At 35.9% G+C, this 8,647-nt stretch overlaps 1 protein-coding gene across 1 annotated transcript in view; it reads right to left on the minus strand.

The window, feature by feature from the left end:
• The window catches only part of LOC106878515 (solute carrier organic anion transporter family member 4A1), a 40,845-nt gene extending 40,143 nt beyond the window's left edge, over positions 1-702 (minus strand). Inside the window, exon 1 of the mRNA XM_052967689.1 lies at positions 491-702. The gene's annotated coding sequence lies outside the window, so the exon portion shown is untranslated. The remainder of the gene's footprint in view (positions 1-490) is intronic.
• Positions 703-8,647: the final 7,945 nt, after the last annotated feature.

Here is an 8,647-nt window from a genome sequence, read left to right on the forward strand (position 1 = left end):
ATATATAAAATCTTACGTTCAAAATCTTTCATTGTTAAAGGAACTTAGCTATATTTGATTAGCTCTGTTTTTGCTTTCTGTTCACAAAATTTCTCTTTAAGTTGCATATTGAAGCATAAAGGTGCCATGTCATTATTATGTACGCAAACGAAATACTTGACAGTGTTCATAAGTTTATGTATTGACCCTCTCTACTTAAGAAAATATAAAGATATTTGAAATCATATATACCCTCTTTTGTGTTGCGTATATAATAAATATATATTCAAACTGGTAATACCAATTCTTATTGTTACTATGCCACAGCATATAAGTTAACTCTGTTTGCTTGGAAAATCGTTGTTTATTTTCTTAAACGTAACAGTATACAGTTTTAATGTGAAAAGAAACGTCTAAGATTTATTATTCAAGCTTTGTGTTTTGACCGTTCAGAATAGTACTAAATAAAACAACGAAGTGATATATTGTTGTAAAACTATAATTTACTTACCAAACTTCTTGCTGTCTGTAGTCAAGTTAAAGCATTCTAAGTTCATCTCAATATTAAAAGCTTGTCTGTTTGTTTTAAATTTTTGTATATATTTTAGCAGTATCTGTTTGGATTTCTTGTGTAAAGCTTCTAATTAACTTTTGCATCATGGCCTAGATCTGTCAAAATTAAAGGCAAAAGTGAAGACACCAAATTTGTAAAACAGAACATTCACATTTACCAACAAAAAGTGAACCTTACTATACACAGTGAAGTGAGTTGTTAATCATTGTATTTCTTACTAGGTCTGTAACTCACCTGTCATAGCACCTATTGAGAAGAACAATCTTTTTTTTTTAAGTAAATAAAAGTAAAAAAAAAAGAAGAAAGAAGAAATATCGTTTGACCTACCTCGTAGTCTCAGTGACGAAATCACTAACTACAAAACGGACACTGCATTTAATGACAGTAGCAAAACAAACAACAATGAAACCTTCAATAAAACAATTGAACAAACACATAGGAAAATATTTATTTGATCACATTGTGGAGTTACTTTAATTGAGATAGCAGCGGAATTAAGGAAATGTAAGAAAAAAAGCAATAACTAGTAATAACAATGACAATTTATTTACTAAGAGAAATAAAATGACTATATTTCATAAATTAAACTGCATTATTAAAATATTTAGCATTACTAATGACAGTACAGCAACAGTTATACTATTGCTATTATAAATCATGTTAGTTACAATAGTGTTAGAAACAAGCTTGGCTACAGGCTCGAGTAAAACGGAAAGCACCGAATGTCACATTCATTCATAATTTAATGTCAGAATTAGAAATCTCATTAAAATCTACTTGAAACAATAATAAAAATTCTATGGAATTATAACGACAGAAACAATAGAAACTATATAACAACGATGAGCAGAAATGTCGGAAGTATTCTTGTTAATATTGGCACAAGACCAGCGGTTTTGAAGGGGAAAAGCAACTTTATTACATCGACCCCAATACATGACTGGTACTTTATTTTATCAACTCCGAAAAGGCGTAGAGCAAAGTCGAACTCAACGGTATTTGAACTCAGAACATATAGATTCAGAAGTAATGCCACTGAGCATTTTATCCGACACGCTAACGTGTCTGCCAGCTCGCTGTCTCCATGACGGCTGAAGTAAAGCTAGAGAAATACGACACAAAGAGTAAAAACATCTTGACAAACTAAAAAGAAGTAACTTAACAACACGTATAGCGATAAATTGATAACAGAGAAAAAGGAAGACGCTGGAAAATCAAGAGAAAGTATTTCCATATAACTCCTAAATCTTCAGAGAGTATCATAATTAAGGGCCCCGAGGAAATCATGTTTCAATTTCTAGTTATAGCTTTGCTGATTTCACAAATTCCTATTAGGATTGTATGGATGTTACATAGTCTTGTTTCTCTATGTTCGATTGTTATTTCTATTAATTATCAATAATAACGGATCAAAACGAAATCGATTATCTTCTCGATATTATCGTTATTTCTTTCTTTGATATTACTCATCATTTTCGCTAATCCTCAAACCTCTCATGTTCTTCCATTAGTTTGGACTCATCAATTTGATTTTCCCTATATTTTACCGACAAAACTTAGTTTAAAGTATCTAGAATACATCTATATACAACTGGACGCTTTTCATATCAGTAACAAACAGGGTAGGGTTTCTTTTTAAGTTATTGCCAGAAAAAAAGGTAATGCCTATTAATGCGCCATGCCTTCCTAGACTAGCAAGATATAAACAGTTTATATTCATGTTGAAAATGCCTGGACTATTTTCTGAAGGAAAAACTCAGGGGATGAATTTTCAGAGGATTGTTTTCGTAGGGTGTGATATTCAAACCATTTAGCGAAGGATCTAAGATCCAGATATTGCAGTGGTGAGAAAAAGAAGAGAGACTGTATTGATTGATTCTGTATTGCGGAAGTATACAACATTTTAGTCTAAGAAGAACGGTGATTAGAAGTCGTTGAAGCAATTGCAGAAGGGGTAACGAGAATAAACAGCATATCTGTGAGCTAGAAGTTATAACATGCTATTGGCTAAATCGTTGCCAGTTCATCGGACGGTTTCGATTTGCATATGGCGCATGTGATTGTGTGAGTAACAGCAACAGTGTTATCGTAAATATGCGAGCAGTTCTCCAAAATAGGTCATATTTGAATTTTGTAGAAGGTTAGTAACTAATCCAAATTGAAGTATTTTCTAGTTCTGAAGAGGAAACCTAGTCTTTTGGAGGTAAGAAAATTATGAGACTCAGAATTTGTAGCTATTTTGCAGTTTGTTTCTGTGTTGTTTATGTATAGAAAGATTGTCGTACTAGAATATTTTAATGACATGTGAAGCAATTGTTTTTGTGCTGTTGGTGATGAATAGCTACTATGTTCACATTGAAGAATGTTTTCGATGTCATTTCGAAGACAAACCATGGAAGTTGTTTACACCCGGAGGTCTCCGAGTAAAATGTGGTTTCTAGTTCTAGTCCCATTCTGCAGCACCAAGGGCAAGGCAGATGTCTTCAACCAGTGGCTTGTGAGTGTGAATTTAGTGGACGAAACCTGTGTGGTAGCCCATCGTATGTGAATATAATATATATATATATATATATATATATATATATATATTTGACAGGAAGGACAACAAAAGAAACCTCGATATTATGCAAATAGAGGAATTTATCTGTAAAAATAGTGTACCATCCCCTGCCGGAGCCTCGTGGAGCTTTAAGTGTTTTCTCTCAATAAACACTCACAACGCCCGGTCTGGGAATTGAAACCGCGAGTCCGCTGCCCTAACCACTGGGCCATTGCTCCTCCCGTCATAAACTACGACTGGCATTAATAACAAGCTAACGATGGAGCCTCTTTGTGGACACTTGACTTGTTAAATAAAATACCAAGATCTCCCTAAAACCACATACTATCATCTTACAAAAAGAATAAATACTACGTCTTACCACCACCATCACCAATAAAAAAAAAACGGGAAAATCGTGGATAGAATATTATGATGATAAATAATCGTCAGCACGGTGAACAAGGAAAATCAAACCAATTATTTGCATCTTTATTTGTGATACCTTCTGACAGATTCTAACGTGAATATGCTAATCGCTGCCGCGTTTTGTCACTGGAGAACAACCCCTTTAAGAACACACTCTTTTGATTAACACAAAGGGTTCAGGGACAACCGATGTTTGGATATTGTTGTGTCTCGTCAACCATAGGCACCTTCGGACTAATGAATCTAACAAGAGTCGAAGCTCTTGTTTATAACTTCAGCGAGCGAACTGTTTGCTTATCCTTGCTGTTATCCGCCAGTTGATAACAATAATTGTTGTTTATGCAAGTACAATACCAGAAATTTAGCAACAGAAATCAATCGATTTTTTTTTCTGCTTAAGTAATTGACTGGTACTTATTTTACGACCTCGAAAAGATGAAAGGCAAAATTCAAATAAACGAGATTTGAAGTCAGAATATAAGATTTTGAACAAATCGCATTTTTACAATTCCAAATCATTTCTAGATTACACCATATAGTAATATTATTTTAATTTAAACCCATTTAGCAGTTCTTTTATTTCATTTTTGTACACACATCTTTAGTCCTATTAGTTTGTCTTTGCATATACACACACACACACACACACACACACACACACACACACATACACATAACAGTTTGACTTTGTTATACATTACTTGAGTTTTGTGGCCATAGAACGACATATCTGCATCATCAGGTTTTTGATGGTAGGGAGAACAGAATTTAAATAAATCTAAAATATTGGGTTGTCCGGAAAGTTCATGCCGATTTATAGTAGCTTACCTTTCGACTTATTTGCCATGAAACCACTTCAATTCTGGGAAGAGGGCATTTTCAAGTTAAAGGAAAGATGGAGATGCATTGTGCAACAAAATGGTTAATATTTGGTTGATTAAAAATGTAATGGCAAGTATTTATTGACCTTTTTCTTTCCTTTAAAAATCGGCACGAACTTTCCGGACAACCCAATACTTTCCAAGTGAGGGTACTTAGGCTTCCATTGCTCAATTCACGTTACGTGATTGTTTTACTATCATACCAGCATCAGTCCTATATCAAGCTTAAGACCCAAAAGCCCAACTTCATTTTCAATCATAATCAATCCCTCTAAGAGTAAAGTAAGTATTGTAAGTGTAGTCCCAATACTATCAACTGATATCAGAGGGTCAACAATATTTGACCCAATAGAATTGCAACGCTTCAGTAGCCAAACGGTTTCTAGAATGACTGATATCGTTGATTTCTACCATTCAGTATTGAAATTCTTCCTCCTGAAGAACCTAGACTTTAGCTGACAATCCACCAGAATTAAGGACTTTGGTATCGCAATCATTATGAGCGTTAAGAAGTCACTTCTGTTTTACAATGATCTCTAAAGAGTAAAAAGGAAAGATGCCTTAGTGTTCAGCGAGTCTACGTGGATCAACGACAGGGCTGAGGTTACTAATCTTGTCGGATTATTCATCCTACATCCCCTAAAATACTATCCGTAGATAGCTATTCTACCCTGAACAGCGATAGTAATCTCAAGTCATATAAACGACCACATCATGGATGAGCTGAGAGAGAAACTTATAAATACCGACAAAGAATTCGGCCTTGCTTTTCTTCCACCGCATCCTTCATAGAGACCCTCTTTAACTCGTAATTGCCAATTTTGCCTCTGAGAAATCGCACATTCTCCACTAGTCTGCAGCATCCGTCAACAGGAAAGCTGCCATGTCTTACTGTTGCCACCTGAGGTACGCCCTGGCCACTGAAAACCTAGATGTACTATCTCCTGCCTGTCTGGCCCGCAAAAAATGACAGTATATACTGCCTATTGCCTCTAAAGTTTACAGCCTTAGCATTAATGCTTGTTGTCGATGAAATACAACTTACAAAATGACGGTAACCTAACGCCTGAAGCCGTTGCAGCCTATTAGCATTAATGCCATGTTGTGTAAAATCGTATATAACCCGTCAACTTCCAATCAGCCTTCGCTCCATGAGGTGCCTTTTGTTGCTTAAATACCACATCTCACAAAATGACGAACTGATGCCAACATCTTATCTGCTCTACCGTATGTAGCATCTAATATATAAAAAGCTGATGTTGCTGAAGTATCCCATCTTGCAGAATGCCGTCTATGTGGTGCCAACATGTTGCCTGCAGCTTGCTATTTCCATTGGTTAAAAATTTGCAAATACATATTATTGTGATCGAGTACCTTTGTACTAATTCATCAACGCATACAGCACGTGGCAGTATGGTAAAAAGTTCGCTTCCAAATCATATGGTTTGGATTCAATTCCACTGCTTGGTACTTTGGGCGAGTGTCTTCTACTATAGCCCCGGGCCGATCAAAGGCTTGCAAGTGGATTTGGTAGACGGAAACTAAAAGAAACCAATGTTTTTGTACGGTTCCATAAACTAAAAGTTTGAGCATTGATTAATCTGTCTCAGGAATAATCTTGTACTTGTTTCTGTCATGAGACTGCGACCATGCTGGAGCATCCTCTTGAAGGTTTGTGTCAAACAAAGCTATCCCAATTCTTGTTGTCTTAAGACTTATTGGTGTCTTTTGCCGAATCACTTAGTTATGGGGGCATAAACAAACTAGCACCGGATGTCAATCGGTAGTGGGCAACCGCAGACACAAAAACACACACTTACACAAACATATATGGCATATTTTCATATAGTTTCCCTCTAATTCACTCTTGAGGCATTATCCTTCAGGTTGTTGACAAATGTGAGATGACGTCCGTCACGCTTGCGAGCTTCATGCTGTTTGTTCCAGAGCAAAATTTGGATTCTTCTTCTTCCCAATTCAGCATGCAATGACCTGATATGCAAAAGCGTCGTTTTCCGATCTCGTTGGGCACTTTTGGATGGCTTCCATAGAGATGCTCACTGGTCATGTATTGTTGTCACTTCGCATCCAGGGATATTCATTGCGTCCTTGTGTAGCCATCTAAACCCTTCTTTACTTGTTTGGTAAGTGCTAGCATAACAAATGCTTCTGCGTGTTACCGAGAAATTTATAGAATGCGAAAAAAAGCTTCTACGCAAAAAACTCTAGACTTGATTTTTAAAAAGAAATTTACAAGTCTGTCTACGAGTGCTTAGGAATCGGCGATTGCATCTGCAAATGATGATGTGCGCGAGTGTAATGCGAGTGAAAGTTATTAAAAAAAAGACGATCATAAGAATAATATTTTTTTATTATAAATAATATTATTTATTATTATTGTGATATTTTATTTTATAAATATTCTTTACATTCTACTGTTGTTTTATTTCCATTTATTTACGAGTTTATGAATTTTATCGGTAAAATATGTTTCTGGGAACGAATTACGATTTATAACATTGCTACTATAGGAAATTATCGCTCTACTTTACGAGTTTTCGCTTTACAAGCAGTCTCCGGGTAAAAATGAATTCGTATATGGAGGCATCACTGTGTGTATATATACAGGGTGTTCAAAACATCTCTCCGCTGTAAGTATTTAATTGCAAAGTAAATATTTATAAGATGGTATAAGACTACAAAAGAATATATTAGACTTTACAAGACTTAAAAACAAACTTTATAAGAAGCATTGAAAGTGTCGTCCTTCATTTTCAGTACATAAGTTGATTCTTCTACACATGTTTTGAGATACATTTTGGAGAGTCTGACGCGGTAGACCGTGTGAAGGTTATGACTGCGTCTTTTGACACATTAATGGTTTTCAGGCGATTCTTGTACACGGATCCTTTACTTGCTCCCCAGAAAAAGAGTCTGGTGGTGTTAAATCAAGTGATCGTGGTGGCCAAATTCCCTTCGAGATAATCTATTCACCGAAAAATTCACTGCGGAGAGACTTTTTTAACACGTGTGTCTGTGTGTGTATGTATGTATGTATGTATGTATGAATGTATGAATGTATGTATGGATGTATATATACATGTATGTATATATGCATGTAAATATATATGTGTGGAGGCGCAACGGCCCAGTGGTTAGAGCAGCAGACTCGCGGTCGGAGGATCGCGGTTTCGATTCCCAACCCGAGCGTTGTGAGTGTTTATTGAGCGAAAACGCCTAAAGCTCCACGAGGCTCTGGCAGGGGGTGGTGGCGACCCCTTTTGTACTCTTTCGCCCCAACTTTCTCTCACTCTTTCTTCCTGTTTCTTGAGTAACGCTGCGATTGACTGGCGTCCCGTTCAGCTGGGAGGGGAGAAACACATACGCCATAGAAACCGGCAAACCGGGCCCGTGAGCCTGGCTAGGCTTTAAAAGGGCGCATAAATAAATAAAAATAAAACATATATGTATACATATGCATGTATATATATATGTATATATATGCATGTATATATATGTATATATATGAGAGCTGGCGTGGTGAATATGTGGTAAAGGAGTTCGCTTTGTAACTACTAGTATGTATACATACACACAAACACACACACATACAGATATGTGTGTGGGGGCGGTATTAACCATTGCGTAAGAGACATAAAATTGCGTAGAGTCGTAGATGCATAACAACATCCTGCGAACTATATATCTTCAGAAATTCTACAGAAATTCATATTTTCTCTAATTAATCAACAGATATATGCAATTTTACGTTGCTGTCTTTGAAAGCATAATATATTTGAGTCTACAAAGAAATGAAGTTTCAGACATAAATATTTCACAAAATCAAAGTTTATTCTTACCTGCCTAAACTGATTCGATATCGCATTCCTTCTTGCAGTCACTTTTTTTAAAAATCCCATCCTCGTGTTATTAGTTTATTTTACTCGTCAATCAGCTGAGAGAAAAGACTAGTCAGCGTACGTCAAGGGTACAACGGTGTGCATAATGTATGACAGTGTTTAAGGCGCATGTCTAAGGTTAAACGCCTCAGACATAGAGTAAGGAATAATAATAATAATAATAATAATAATAATAATAATAATAATAACAATAATAATTATAATAATGATGATGATGATGATGATGGCGATGATTTCTTTTATTTTCTATCTGAGCGAAGAATGGGGGGGATAATAGAAAGACAAACATAAGATGTGTGTATGGTGGTGGTGGTGGTGGTGGTTT

The sequence above is a fragment of the Octopus bimaculoides genome, chromosome 4 (genome assembly GCF_001194135.2).
Source record: "Octopus bimaculoides isolate UCB-OBI-ISO-001 chromosome 4, ASM119413v2, whole genome shotgun sequence".
NCBI lineage: Eukaryota > Metazoa > Mollusca > Cephalopoda > Octopoda > Octopodidae > Octopus > Octopus bimaculoides.